The sequence below is a fragment of the Dunckerocampus dactyliophorus genome, chromosome 16 (assembly GCF_027744805.1).
Source record: "Dunckerocampus dactyliophorus isolate RoL2022-P2 chromosome 16, RoL_Ddac_1.1, whole genome shotgun sequence".
Taxonomy (NCBI): domain Eukaryota; kingdom Metazoa; phylum Chordata; class Actinopteri; order Syngnathiformes; family Syngnathidae; genus Dunckerocampus; species Dunckerocampus dactyliophorus.
The window spans coordinates 1,650,625-1,664,139 of NC_072834.1; the positions used below are offsets into that span (position 1 = coordinate 1,650,625).

The following is a 13,515-nucleotide window of genomic DNA, read 5'->3' on the forward strand; positions in this document are numbered from 1 at the left end:
TCTGTGCTCACGAAGCAGACTTCAGAAATTTGGTCAGAAAGACACTCTTGGCCCAATAATTCGAAAATGGACGAAAAACATGACAAGGGTCATCCTCGCTACGGAACTCCTGAAGACCTCACCTTGTGGGGTAATGATGGTCATGTGAAAGGTGAGGGACCAGCCCAGAATTACAAGGGAGGATCTGGTTAATGATGTCAAGGGAGTTGGGAGTACAGTCACCAAGAAAAGCAGCCCTAACTCACTTCACCGTAATGGCTTGAAACTCCACCTGCTGTGTTTGGAAGCAGGCGGAAATCTCTGGTGGAAGCAGAAACCTGGAAACCTTCAGTATCTGGAAAGAGTAGACCAAAATTCCCTCTGAGACGTGTGCAACCCTGGTGACCATCCGTGCTTTTCCTTTTTTTCACACAAGAAATGAAAATGAAAAAAAAAACAGACTCCATCCTAGTCCCAGCTCCACAACAACCAAAAAGATGAAAATCCACATCAAACAATCGAGAAGAGAAGACACGCAAATGCAACACCAAAAAGATAGCTAATAGAAATAGCAACAATGATAATATCATTTGTTTTTTTCTTTTTAAAGCAATAAACCAACAGTAACAAACACCACAAAAAGTACATAACACAGTCTTCATCGTTATTATTGCCCCCTATAATTTTTACCATCACGTCCACTAATAATAATAATAATATTAACAATGACAACAGTCACAACGGGTTATACCATGGCACCATCCGTGTGTTGTTCTAGTGAATGATAATACATACATAACCTTTATTTCATGTTTTTGTTTGAGTGTCTTTGTTGATATTCTGTCATCACAGTCGCAGTCAGTGTTCATCACCTCCACCGATAAGGGCTTCAGATGGAAATGACACACATTTGCATTCACATTGTGTAGTGCACACTGCTTTTACAACAAATTTACGGGGGAAAGCCCCACGTGGTGTTAAGAATTTCCCATAAGCGGCACTGGTGGTTTCGCACCTCTACCCAACTCTGCGGCTGCCGTGAGTACTTCCACAGTCTGCAGCCTTTTTAATGGACAGGAAATGAGCATTTAATGAGCAAATGAGCTAACCTATGCAATGTCCATAATGTTTAACATAGAGAGAAAACGTCTACGTCTATTTCCTGTTAGGCTTAGACCAGGACTTACTGTATGTGTGACGAATCCACATGGAAGCGTGCACACTGTCAATGTAAGCACAGGTATTTCCACAGGTATTTCCCATTTTTTAAAATGAGAATGGCAGACCTGGCGAATGCTCATACATGAGAGTGGTTGCACGGTCGCTCAACGGTGATGCAACAGTGTTATTTATGAGCTGAAAGGTCGGGTATGAATGGTCAAAATATGAAACAGTGGAATCGGTTTACTGGTCAGACTTGATACATTTCAGATGTTTAGCATTACCGTTTCACAGTTTCTTACTACCGTGTTTAGCGTCTTTTAAAAGTCTGGTGTGCCATTGGGTTGTTAGACAGTTGCCTAACAAATGGAAGAAGAAGAAGCAGCAGTGGAGGAAACACATATCATGGTAAGTTTAAAGTTAGTTTTATTTATGATAAAACTTATTTATTTATTTATATATTATTTGTATATATAATATACTTTATATATTTATGTGTTTTCTATTTATTAGTATTATTATTTAATGATGATGACATGACTCAACCTTTTAAACGCTTGTCTGTGGTACGAGATTGAACAGCAACATTAACCAATCATTATTAATCATGGTTTATTGTGAGTCTGTAAGCATTTGCATTACATATACCGTAAATTCCGTTGTATAAGCCGCACCCACTAAATTTAGAGGAAAACAGATTTGTACAGTATAAGCCACACCGGTGTATAAATCGCACGTGTCCACATCATAAAATGGCATATTGTGGCACGCACAAGTCCGTGAGGACCAGGCAGCTCTTTTTGACAGGAGTCAATCATGAGCTATGAAAAAACTCACAACCGGCTTGTCAATCCATGTCAACCCAATTTAACACTCAAAAGAAATTTTCCCATAATGCATTCGTTTGAGCAAAGCATTTCATTGGATGGCAAGCAGCATAGAAAATGGATGGATGGCACGGCTATGCTGCCTCTGTCCACCAGAGGGAACCAGAGGAGCTCGGGGCTCAGAGCCCGGAGGGAGGCTGACGTCGTTGCAGCACCGCAGTGAATGCGTTGCTCAGATGCAGTGCATTATGGGAAAACTTTAAATGAGTTGTTTTTTCCATGTTAAACTCATACTGGTGCATGTTTGTATATTTTGAGTTGGTGGTTCTTAGGAAAGTTTTAGTAAAGTGACGGTGAGTCAGACTGTTATGTTGTTACACTGTTGTATATAAAGATCTCCTGCGATTTCCAGTGGGTTGACAAGCTCGTTGTGAGTGCACAGATAGCTCGTGGTTGGCTCCTGCTAAAGAAAGAGCTACCGTTTCTCACTGTGGTGCGAGCGGCACAGTATTGGAACAATTAGTAGTAGTTGTGAAGTAAAGGAGATGTCACGAGACTGGAATTTAGCCATAAATCAGCCGCACCGCTGTATAAGCCGCAGGGTTCAAAGGTTAAGAAAAAAGTAGCGGCTTACACAGCGGAATTTACGGTATACATGACAGCATAATACATTTAGTGAAAATGGGACTCTCATCAAATTGAAACAATAGACTACATATACTGTACTGTACGTGCATATGGCAGTTTGAGACGTGATTTGATGTAAATTGTGTGTGTGTGGGGGGGGGGGGGGGGTGTCTTACACGCAACATAGAAAATGGTATGTGGAATGGAAATGGTGTATGTCATGATGATTTGATGATGAAGACATTTTCTATTCTCATTTCTAACAGAGAGGACAGCAGGCACTTTGTGCTTTCTCGTCATATTCAGGTCATTACGGTAATCATAGGGACTACGTCACAGCGGCTCCAGGAAGACAAGGCTTTGATAGAAAGCAGAGTGGGTGGGGGTGTGTGTACAGAGCAGCTCGACCCCGTGTGACGGCAGGGGACATGGAAGCAAGCTTTCTACGACAACGTTCTGCAGAAAGGGTGGTACGGGGGTTTTTTACCGTTTGTTTTCCCGTTTCGCCGTGTTGTCGCGTTGTTGCTTGATAACAAATCATGTCGAGGAGGTCGTCTGGGAAGTAAACAAGGAGGGACGTTCACTTACTCTTGACATGCAGTGATTTATAGTTTGGACGTAAGACTTTTACATATAAAATAAGACTAATCATTCCAGGTGGACTGTTATAATTATTTGTTTCTATTATTAGTCGTCCTTCGCCACTTTGCGGTTTGAATTTCACAGCTTCACTCGATCACGGTTTTTCAAACATATATGAATTCATAAATCATGCTGTTTTGTTGTTGAATCCGGCCTATTATTAGTCAGAAAATATACTTTTTTGTGCATATTTTTGCCTTAATTAAGAATTTTCAAGCATAAAAATGGCTTAATGAACTAAAATACAAATAGAAAGTATTCAGAAGATGCATTCAAAGGCACGGAGTGGTATGTGGTATTCTACACTGGTCACTAGGTGTCAGTAATGTTACTGTAATGTTCGGTGAGACAGGTTTATTATCGCACAACAGGCACAATGATCCTTAATAAAAACACGGGCTACTTTTGCGGGTATAATCCAGGCCAAGCTAAAACTCAACTCTGAACCCTTGACGTTACTTCCTGTCTGCACACCACGAAGTTTAGTTTATGAAGTTTTATGTCTTAATTGGCTTATTTACTGTTATGATATCAACTATATGTGGTAGTACTAGTGTAAAGGTGACTATAGGGGTGTTAGTTCATGTCTAGAGGGCTCCAATAATGTTAAAACTTGTATTTAGAAAGGCTTAAACAGGTTTTCTATGCTCTAAGTCTGAAAATAACCATTTGTAGATAAGGAACCTACTTTGTGGAAATGTACTTGTCACGGTTGGGTCTGGAACCAATTAACCGTGATAAGCGGCTGCTCATGTTATGCTCGAAATAAAACTTGGTGGAATGATTTCAGTGTGATTTGTGTTTTTATTCAGCAAATTTGAGCAATTTTGTGATTTTCATAGCGTTTCAACGGCTTTCCTACTTGTACAGGAACCACTTTCCACAATGTACACAATGATGCTTTCTAGTTCTTTGTGAAATATGACCTCTAAACATAAAAACATACACACCGTGCAATACTGTGCAGTATTATCCTCTCACTTGTATACTGAACGAAAAGCAGCTAACATAAACCTGGAAAAGACACACTGAACGGCTGTTACCGTATCAAAGCATTTTCCTCAACGGGTTTGAACAGAGAATGGGAGTTTTATGAGGCACAAATACAGTAAATCTAAATCTCATGTTTCCTGTGTGCACACAACACGGATCCTGCCTATAAATGTCTGCATGTTTGATTTATAGCAGCACTGTCTACGCTCATTATTAAACTCAACAAAAGTCCTCCGCACATGTGCAGATGCGCGCCAGGCACTCCCCACCTCACCCATAGAAGGTCACTCTGGCATTAGGTGCACTTGTCAGCTGTACAGTTAGACAGACACCTGTTGTGACTCTGATTTCCAAGTGCCCGCAACAACAATGGCCCTCCGACTGTCCCCTCCTCACCGCTACTTAAGTTCTCTTTCTTTCTCTTTTTTTTTTTTTTTTTTTTGCACGCTTTTGTAGCTCTTGTAAGCCCTCCACTTCAAACGTCACCGCAGATGGACATATTTCACCGCATCCCACACAAACACGGGCTGTTGAATGAAGCAGCTGCCATGGAGATTAACGCATGTCTCCTTTATGAGGAAAACAAAACCCCCCAGATCTCATCAAAGACGAGTGTTTACATGAGAACGGGGTGTCTGGATTAAAAAGTGTTGGGTTGGACCGCTAACTGAAAATGATTGTTGCCGCTAACTACCCTTGACTCATACCTCGACATGCAAATAATTATTTTGTGGATGAGTGACGCAGATCCTTGAAGGCCATGTCCACATGAACACGGACGCGTGCGACATCTTCATCCCCTCGTCCACCTTCACATCTTCTCCTAGCCCCTCCCCCGTGGTGTACCGCCACTCGTCTGCTTAACACGCATGCTTGTTTTGCATCAGTGTGTTCCCTCGCACCAGCACATTGATCAAACATTCAGCCTAAGTAAACCGTGTCGTATGTTGCGTGCCTGCCTTTGTACGCACGACTTAGCAAGCCCCACCTCGATGCGTCACCACTGGCGTGCACTTTCACAACTTTATGACTAAGAGAACAGCAATGAGTATCGGATGAAACGTCCAAATGTGTTGCATCACCTGGAGTATGATCATTTATCACCGCTGTGACCAGAGGTGGGTAGAGCAGCTAAAATTTGTACTCAAGTACGAGTGCTGCTGCTTCAGAATAATATGACTCAGGGCGAAGTAGGAAGTAGTCCTTCAAATAATTACTTGCGTAAGACTACACTCATTTTGTCCGCCATTTTGCAAGCGTGAAGTATGTGTAAACTGTGCGGGACTGTTTCTGACTGACTGACCCTTTCTGCATTCTCTGTCTGCAGCTGCAAGATAAAATACCCTAAATTCTGGTGTATAAGCCGCTACTTTTTTCTTAAACTTTGAACTCTGTGGTTTACACACTGCTGCGGCTGAATTCTAATCTGGTGACATCTCTTTTATTTCAGAACTACTCCTAATTATTTCAATACTGTGCCGCTTGCGAGTCAGTGAGGAAACAGTTGCTCTTTCTTTGGCAGAAGCCAATCACAAGCTAGCAGTGCACTCACAACGAGAAATTGCAGGAGGTCCTTATGCATAACAGCCTGACTCACAGTGTCATCTTCCTAAGAACACTAAATACATCACACAGCAACATAACTGTATATACAATATATACAAACATATATCAATGCAAGTTTAAAATGAAAAAAACAACTCTTAATGCATTGCGTCTAAGCAACGCATTCATTCGGGGCGCTGATGACATCGGAACACAATATTCTGTGTGCCTTGACAGATCAGTCAAAATTGTCTAAAATGGCCTGTACCGAAGGGGTTGTCTTTTGAAAAATGGCTGGGATTGTTCATAATAATTACAACAGTCAATCTTATAGGCAATGTTGATCTGAAATCAGAGGAGAACGTCAACGTCAAGCTAGCAGGAGGGTTTAGAGGGGGACAAACGAGTGTTGTGTCAAAAACAGACATGTGTCTGGGCATACTTTCACCATTTGCTGGTGATCCTGGAAGGAAACCCCCGCGAAAAGTTTAGAATCTTTTTTTTAAAGCTATTCATGGTGCAATGAGTGCACATAAACAATTCACTGGGCGGTGTAAATGTGTTGTGAGGGTAGAAATTTTAATTCTTAACACATTTGACTCCCAGTGCAAAAAGGAACTTGTGCAGATGACAATGAAAGTGATTCAAAGACGGGATTTTTTAACAAGTAAGCAGAAGCGCGTTTGCTATTTAGTACAATCAGGTGCACTATTTTCATTCATAATGGCACATCGTTCCAGTAATAGGAGAGTTATTTTGTCAATGCAAACCCCCTACAGATTCTGCTTCCAAAACAAGAACAGTCCAAAAAGACGGACATGCTGCATGCTTTGCTAGTCTGTTCCCGATTGACCAAACAACGCGGCAGCGAGCGTAACAGAAGATTTTGTGTCTCTGTGACTTCCGAACGTCACGATGCAAGCGCGACGTGGTCTGCGCGTCCCGCATCCAAGCGAGGGCAGATTTGAAGTGACGTTGCATGCCACCGTCCTTAAACACACCCGTTGTCTCGCTCTCCCTCTTGCTCCCGTTTGTTGTTTTTCTCCCGCTCTTGCTATGCACTTATTCCCTCTCACGCACGCCGTCCATGTCCCACTGTGCGTTACTCTCGCTCTCTCTGTGATGATGTTTGGCAGCCTCGTGTGTTTTAAGTGTGATTGGACGGCATATGGAGGCAGGTTCGCGGCACGGTTTCCCACTCTGGCGCTGTTGCGTGGATGTTTGCGTCTTTCACCAAGGAGATCCCGGACCACCCCCTCAATTTATCACCTCCACTTCTTTGAACGAGGGGTGCACGCTGATGGTGGATCTTGATAGAAAGCTGCTAACTGGAACTTGAACTCATGGGAGCTGCAGAGGAAGTTGATAGATTATTTGGATGAGACTGCCATCCCCAACCCTCACTCATTTCCGCCTACACTCACTCACTTTCCCCACCCTGTGCGTGTGCCGATATTGTCTTTGTGCCTCCGGTTGGCGCCACAGTGCTTCTCAGGTGGCGGCATCTTGACTTAAGCCCTGAAGCGTGCGTGATCCGCTCTCACCCCAGCCTCTCTTCCTCCGCACTACACGCTATTTTATCATCTCCCGAGAACCGACCATAAGGTTGTTTCCTGTATTGATTTTTTTTTGTTTTTCTAATCCAGTTATGAAGGGGTTAACAGGCTGTGAATTCTTGATTGCCAACTCCCAGGATCGTGTATCTCCTGTAACTCAAATCAGGGCCATCTGCGCTGGGCGTATGCCTGCCTTCTCCCTGGCCTACTGCACTCAAAGGCTCTCTGTGCTGTGGTTTGCCCGGCGTGGTCACGTGACTTCTCTGAAAGTGCCCCCTCCCTCCTCCTCCCTCTTTATTTCCAGTAAACCGTTTGAAAGGAGGGGGGTGACTCAGAGTAAAACCAGCTTCCTTTTAACCACAGCTTGTTAAAGAATTTGTCAACGTGGACTCGGGGGTACATTTTTGTGTGAGGGGAATGATGTTTTTTTTTTGTTGTTGTTTTTTTTTTTTTTAATTGGACAGATGATTAGATTGCATCAGGAGTGCTCCACTTCCTGTGCCAGAGAGAGCGGGCAAGGGCTTGTCAGGACTTAATAATATGAACTTTTGCCGTCTTGCTGTCGGGAGGACACCACTGCCGCAGAGACATGTGTTTTCTGTGTGAAAGACTTTCATTGAGAAAAAAAGCACAGGGAGGGAGAGGAAAAATGTGTGTGGGTGTTGACTTGTGTATAGGCTATGCATAGATTTTTCCTTGTCTGACACTTACATTTTCCACATGGAGCCTGGTGCCTCGTCACTGGTCAATTAGCACTCAACTCTCTGCCCAATCAATGCTAGCAAACATCATGCAACTCTCAATTTTGGGGCGTAAGCATAAAGCGGGGGTGTGCCCTGCAGCTCGTTTTTTAGTGGCCCGAAGCGCATTCTAACAAAACGATTGAAAAAATAAAATAGAGCCAAAAAAGAGAAACTACGTATTTTTTGCTTACTTTAACTTTCATAAAAAAAAAAAAATCCTCTCCAATCGACTTGGCAGCACATGGAAGTAACCCATCCTGGTCTTGTGAGAGCTACTTTTAGGAAGTGAAAATGGCCGAGAGCTGCTCATTTTTGTTTCAAAGCTTCTTTCAAGCCAAACAAAGTGAATATGCTTGTTTTACCAGAATGTTGGTATCCACAACTCACATACAAACATTTTGTCCATCTGCATTTCTTTCCAGCGTCTCTCACGTTCTTGACTGAAAACCTGAATGAAAGCCTCGTGCCTCGTGTGGTCATGGGGGGGAGCTACCTGGTGCCTGCGGACCCTTGCGCTAAAGTGTTTATACAGTGGAGCCTTGCTTAGCGTCATTAATTTGTTCCAGAAGGTCCGACTCGAACCGAAATAAACTCTAACCGAATCAGTTTTTCCCATAAGAAATAATGTAAATCCAATTACCGTCATTTCCGGTGTATAAAAAATGTTGAACCCCGCGGCTTGTACAGTGGTGCAGCTAATTTATGGCCACGTTCTAATCTCGGGACATCCCTTTACTTCGGAACTACTACTAATCGTTTAAATACTGTGCTGCTTGCGAGTCAGTGAGGAAACGGTAGCTCTTTCTTTGTCTGGAGCCAATCACGAGCTATAAGTGAACTCACGACGAGCTTGTCAACCCATCGGAAGTTACTCAATATAACAGTCTGACTCACGGTGTCATCTTAGAACGCTAAAATCATCACACAGCAACTTAACACCCAAAGGGTAGGCAAGGCACATACAATACAAGTACCAATACGAGTTTAGAATAAAAAACAACAACTATTTTAATGGCTTACCACCGTGCATTTCTTCCCAGCAAAGCATTTCATTGGCCATGGCTGCCAGGACGCCGCAATGATTCATTCAGCTGCTTCTGTCCACCACCTTGGAGAGGGAAGCTCCCTCTGTTGGACACAGGCAGCTGAATGAATCATTGCAGCGCCCCGGCAGCCCTGGCTCCAACGTGTCCTTGGGTCTTCCAAGAGGCCTCCGACCAGTTGGTCGTGCCCTGAACACCTCTCCAAGAGGGCGTCCGGGGGGCATCCAAACCACATGCCCTAGCCACCTTATCTGTCTCCTCTCAATGCAGAGGTTTCTCCCAGATGAGTGCTTCTCACCTTACCTCTAAAGGAGTGCCGCTTGTACCCACGATCTTGTCCTTTCAGTCACTACCCAAAGCTCGTGACCATAGCATCGAGCTAATATGGATACTATGGATATTTGGATTGATCTCGCTGCCATAAAGAGTCTCTAATCTGGAGTAAACACACCTCAGCGTTATTGTCTTGTAGGCATTCTGATTCAAACCTGACCCAAGATAACATTTTTCCTTCCTGCTGTTTCAGGATCGTAAAACTGTCCTCGTTCTGATTCCTCCCTGGGGATTTTTTAAACAACTGTCATCACTTGGCAACGGCAGATATTAAAAGTACTGTTCCCTCTCGTGCGTCCTCAAGGGTGGCCTCTAAAAAGTTCAAATATTCCTAATCATTACAGGACAAATCTGTGCACGGATTCAATCAAGTACGACAGCTGTATTCAAAAGCCTTTGGGTAGACTCCATGTTTGGTGACTGGCCCCACGCGCCCTCGGTGATGGGGGAGTAAGGGCGTGGGTGGGGGGATTTTTCGGCAGGCTTTGGCAAACTGCCTGCTCGGATGGTGATTTTCCAAAAACCACCGACCACAGAGTCTGGATGTCTGAACGCCAGCCATCAAAGACAGATGCCTCCCCAGTCCAGCGATGCAGAATGTCAGAGAACCCCCCCACCCTCCGGTAAATCACAATGTCACAAATTCATACACACGTGCTCACACACCCACCCGTTTGCATGGACACTTTTGTTCACAGCTGGGTAATATATGCAAGCGTGCTCTCTGCATGAGCCAAAAAGTCCCGTCCCGGATGCCAACAGGGCATGTGTCAGCAAACAAACGGGGCGCACATGGCGTCACCACAACGCCGATTGGTTCGGCAGGGTTCTGTGCGCACCGCAGCACCAACACTTGTCAGGTGTTTTCAGTCCAGACGGTCGTCATTGGTTGGGTTGTACAGTTGTGAAGCACTCACACGCATTCCTTCCCTCCCTGTCCACCAGCTGAACAGCTCTCTCTCTCTTTCACACGCACGCACACGCACGCACACGCACGCACACGCACACACACACACACGCACGCACACACACGCACACACACACACAGGCTCAAATTAAAACGACAGTCTAAGGAGAAACTGTCTTGATTGGACATGAGAGGAGGCAGAAATTCAAATCTCGAACCAATCAGACGTCAGCGTCAGTTCGCTCCCCCCACGACAACCTTATTAGGCGACCTCCCATGTCTCTCAGATTTCCTGTCCACTGGGTTGCACCCCGCGTAGGATGTCCCTGTACTCTACTGGTTTTGTTGACCATATTAGGTCAGATCATGTGTGCCAGGCCCCTCCTACCCCCCCCTCTTTTAATTAACATGATGCTTTGGAAACTGAGGCCTTCTTTTTGAAAGAAAACAATTGACTTATTTTGTGTGACCTTTTTTATTGATATAGAACATTCCTTTTCTTCTATAAAAGGTTTTTCGTCTCTTCCTTGACTTTAAGAATATTTTTGACAGCTGCTGTTGTTCCCAGCATGTTTGCTGAGATTCACATTCCCAGGCCGTCCACCACAAAAGATTCATTTTGGCTTTTCCACATCACTTTTCTGCTTGAAAAACACTGTCAAAATAATATTTAGCAAACACACAAATATTCTCAAGAGGCTTTTTTTAAAATTCGAATTAAATAATTATAATTAGAATTTTAATTTAATTAATTATAACTTAAAAAGAACTCAAAAATCATCAGCATGAAATAAATCATATTTTTTGATTTTCTATCAGACAAGCTTGTCTTTGTTGTTTTTTTTGAGGTGAAAACAGTCTCACACTGCATTACCTATTTATTTTAATTACAACGTCACACTCAAACATTCAGGCAATATTTTTGTTCCCTATATTTAATTCTACAGAAGTCATTTGAATGCAGAAAAGCATCAGAGCTGCTTCATTTTATGATATTAATACTGAAAAGGGAAGAAAATCAAGTCAAATCTTTCATCTTTTATACAGAATTAAATTAGATTACCAACAAAGAATGTGTTTATATTCAACTGGAATTGATTTAATCTAAAAATATAAAATAGATTTTATTTTAATTTACCTTCATGTTGACCAAATTATCTATTCCAAAAAAAAGAAAGAAAAGGGACAAAACAGGGCGTTGCAGCATGAGTTTTTTTCCCTTGGTGACGCCACTGTGTTCCCAGAACTAATATAAAGAAAAATCCATGAAGATTAAGGCTCCCCTTCCCAGAAAAGGTGTGCTGTATATTGGGGAAAGATTTGTGTCACGGCTGTGAAAAGAGGCTTTGTGGAGCCGTCAGGAGGAATAGGGCATCTCATAGAAGACTCCGTGAGTCAGCCTAATGACAAAAGTCTATTGTCTTGTTTTCCCGCAACCATACAATTAAAATGTACTAGCAGAAGTAAAGCAGAGATGCCCTAAAACCATTCAATCATTCCTCTACAAGAAAATCACCTGTCGATAAATGTGACTCTGAAATATCTCAATCTCACCAAAAAAAGATTTTAGTTTATTTTGAACTTGCATTGCATCGAATCGTATGTCACATTTTTACATTTACGCAATTCAACATGTCTAAAAAGGAATAGGAACAAGTAGAGCTTATTTCTTTGTACCGCAGCAATTCTAATCATTTCTTTGCTTCCTTGGCGACTTTTAATGATAAAAGAGAAGGAGAAAGATGTACAGTTTATAGATTTGTAGGAGGAGGTGACAGAAAGATTTTTAAAAATGGGTAGTCTTTGAATGACTAAGAACTATGTACAAGTAGTTCTTCTTATTAGAGTGGGTGACATAAGCACATGACTTTGTCATGTCAGTATTTGAATAAATGACCAACCTGCTGAAAGATGCTGTATAATGAAGTTATTCTCTTATAAACATTCATGTACTTGTTATTTACCCTCCATGGCTTTGTTTGTAAATGTGGAAGAACAATTTCTAATATGGTATAATTAAATAGTCAATTGATATATCCCTTTTACTGAACTAAAAAAAAAAAAGAGTCAGCGATTATTGAAAAAAAATCTGTTAAAATAATGAAGTATCTGCAATAATAGCACAAGAACACATTATTGCTGCTTTAAAAAAAGAAAGAAAGGGGGGGGGCAGGTTTTTTAAGCCATTATTCGTTTCATAATGATGTGTGAGTGTTTTTGGAAATGAAAGGGAAAATTTCATCGTCAGTTTGGGAGCTGTAATCTGCACAAAACAGCAGACTTTAACTGATTTTTAATGACGTCTAACAAATGTATGCTATGGATGAAACCATTGTAAAAATGCATTTTTCATTAACGTTAACACCTTGTGAGCCACACTGATAATTGCATTCTTTTTTTTTTTTAGACATAATCTTCTCAACAAAGGAGAAAGTTATTATAAAGACACTTGAGATGATAATTCCCCGCCCAAAAAATGGACACTTTCATAAAGAATGTGACGAGTAGCGGTGGCATCAAAGTATGATATGAAAATAAATCCAAATTCAAATGTATTAATCTGAATAACCGCTTTCTCCTCTCAGGACGTGTCCCAACAAGATGAAGCAACCACAGAGAAATTCCTCCAGGTTGGTGAAATAAATCACTCCTTTTTTTTCCTTTACATTATTCTTCACTAAATAAAACAAATAAATACTCAAGTATGAAAGAAAGACAAGAAAGACAAAAGTAATTATTCAATTGTAAATAAAAACAGGAGAAAAAGTTTTTTCATGTTTATTTATTTCAGTCGTGAAGGAATCTGGGCTACGTGGTTACATTTGCACAAAAAGGAGTAGGAAGAAGCAGCGTTGATTTAATTCTGCCCCTCCTTCACGTCTATTACGGATAATTCAGTCACCGTATCTTTTACATCCGTTAGAGTACAAACTTGTTCCAGCGAGGGCCGCATATGGAAAAGTCAAAGGATGCGAGGGCTGTTTTGATATTTTTAATTTGTAAAACTGCTTTAAAAAAGACAAAAGACAAATGTTTAAAAACAAAACTTTGTGTTATCAGTGACAAAGCATTTTACTATTAATTATTAGTACCAACATTTTAGCTTTTGCTCTTTTTATTTCCCCATCGTTGCTGCTTTTTGGAGGGTTTTTTTTGTTT

The 13,515-nt window shown here is 41.9% G+C and overlaps 1 long non-coding RNA gene across 3 annotated transcripts in view; it reads left to right on the forward strand.

Moving 5' to 3' along the window:
• The window catches only part of LOC129168614 (uncharacterized), a 71,998-nt gene that overhangs the window by 23,826 nt on the left and 34,657 nt on the right, over window positions 1-13,515 (forward strand). For all 3 annotated transcript variants that reach the window (XR_008566303.1, XR_008566304.1, XR_008566302.1), the window contains one exon: window positions 12,942-12,986. This is a non-coding gene — a long non-coding RNA (uncharacterized LOC129168614). The remainder of the gene's footprint in view (window positions 1-12,941; window positions 12,987-13,515) is intronic.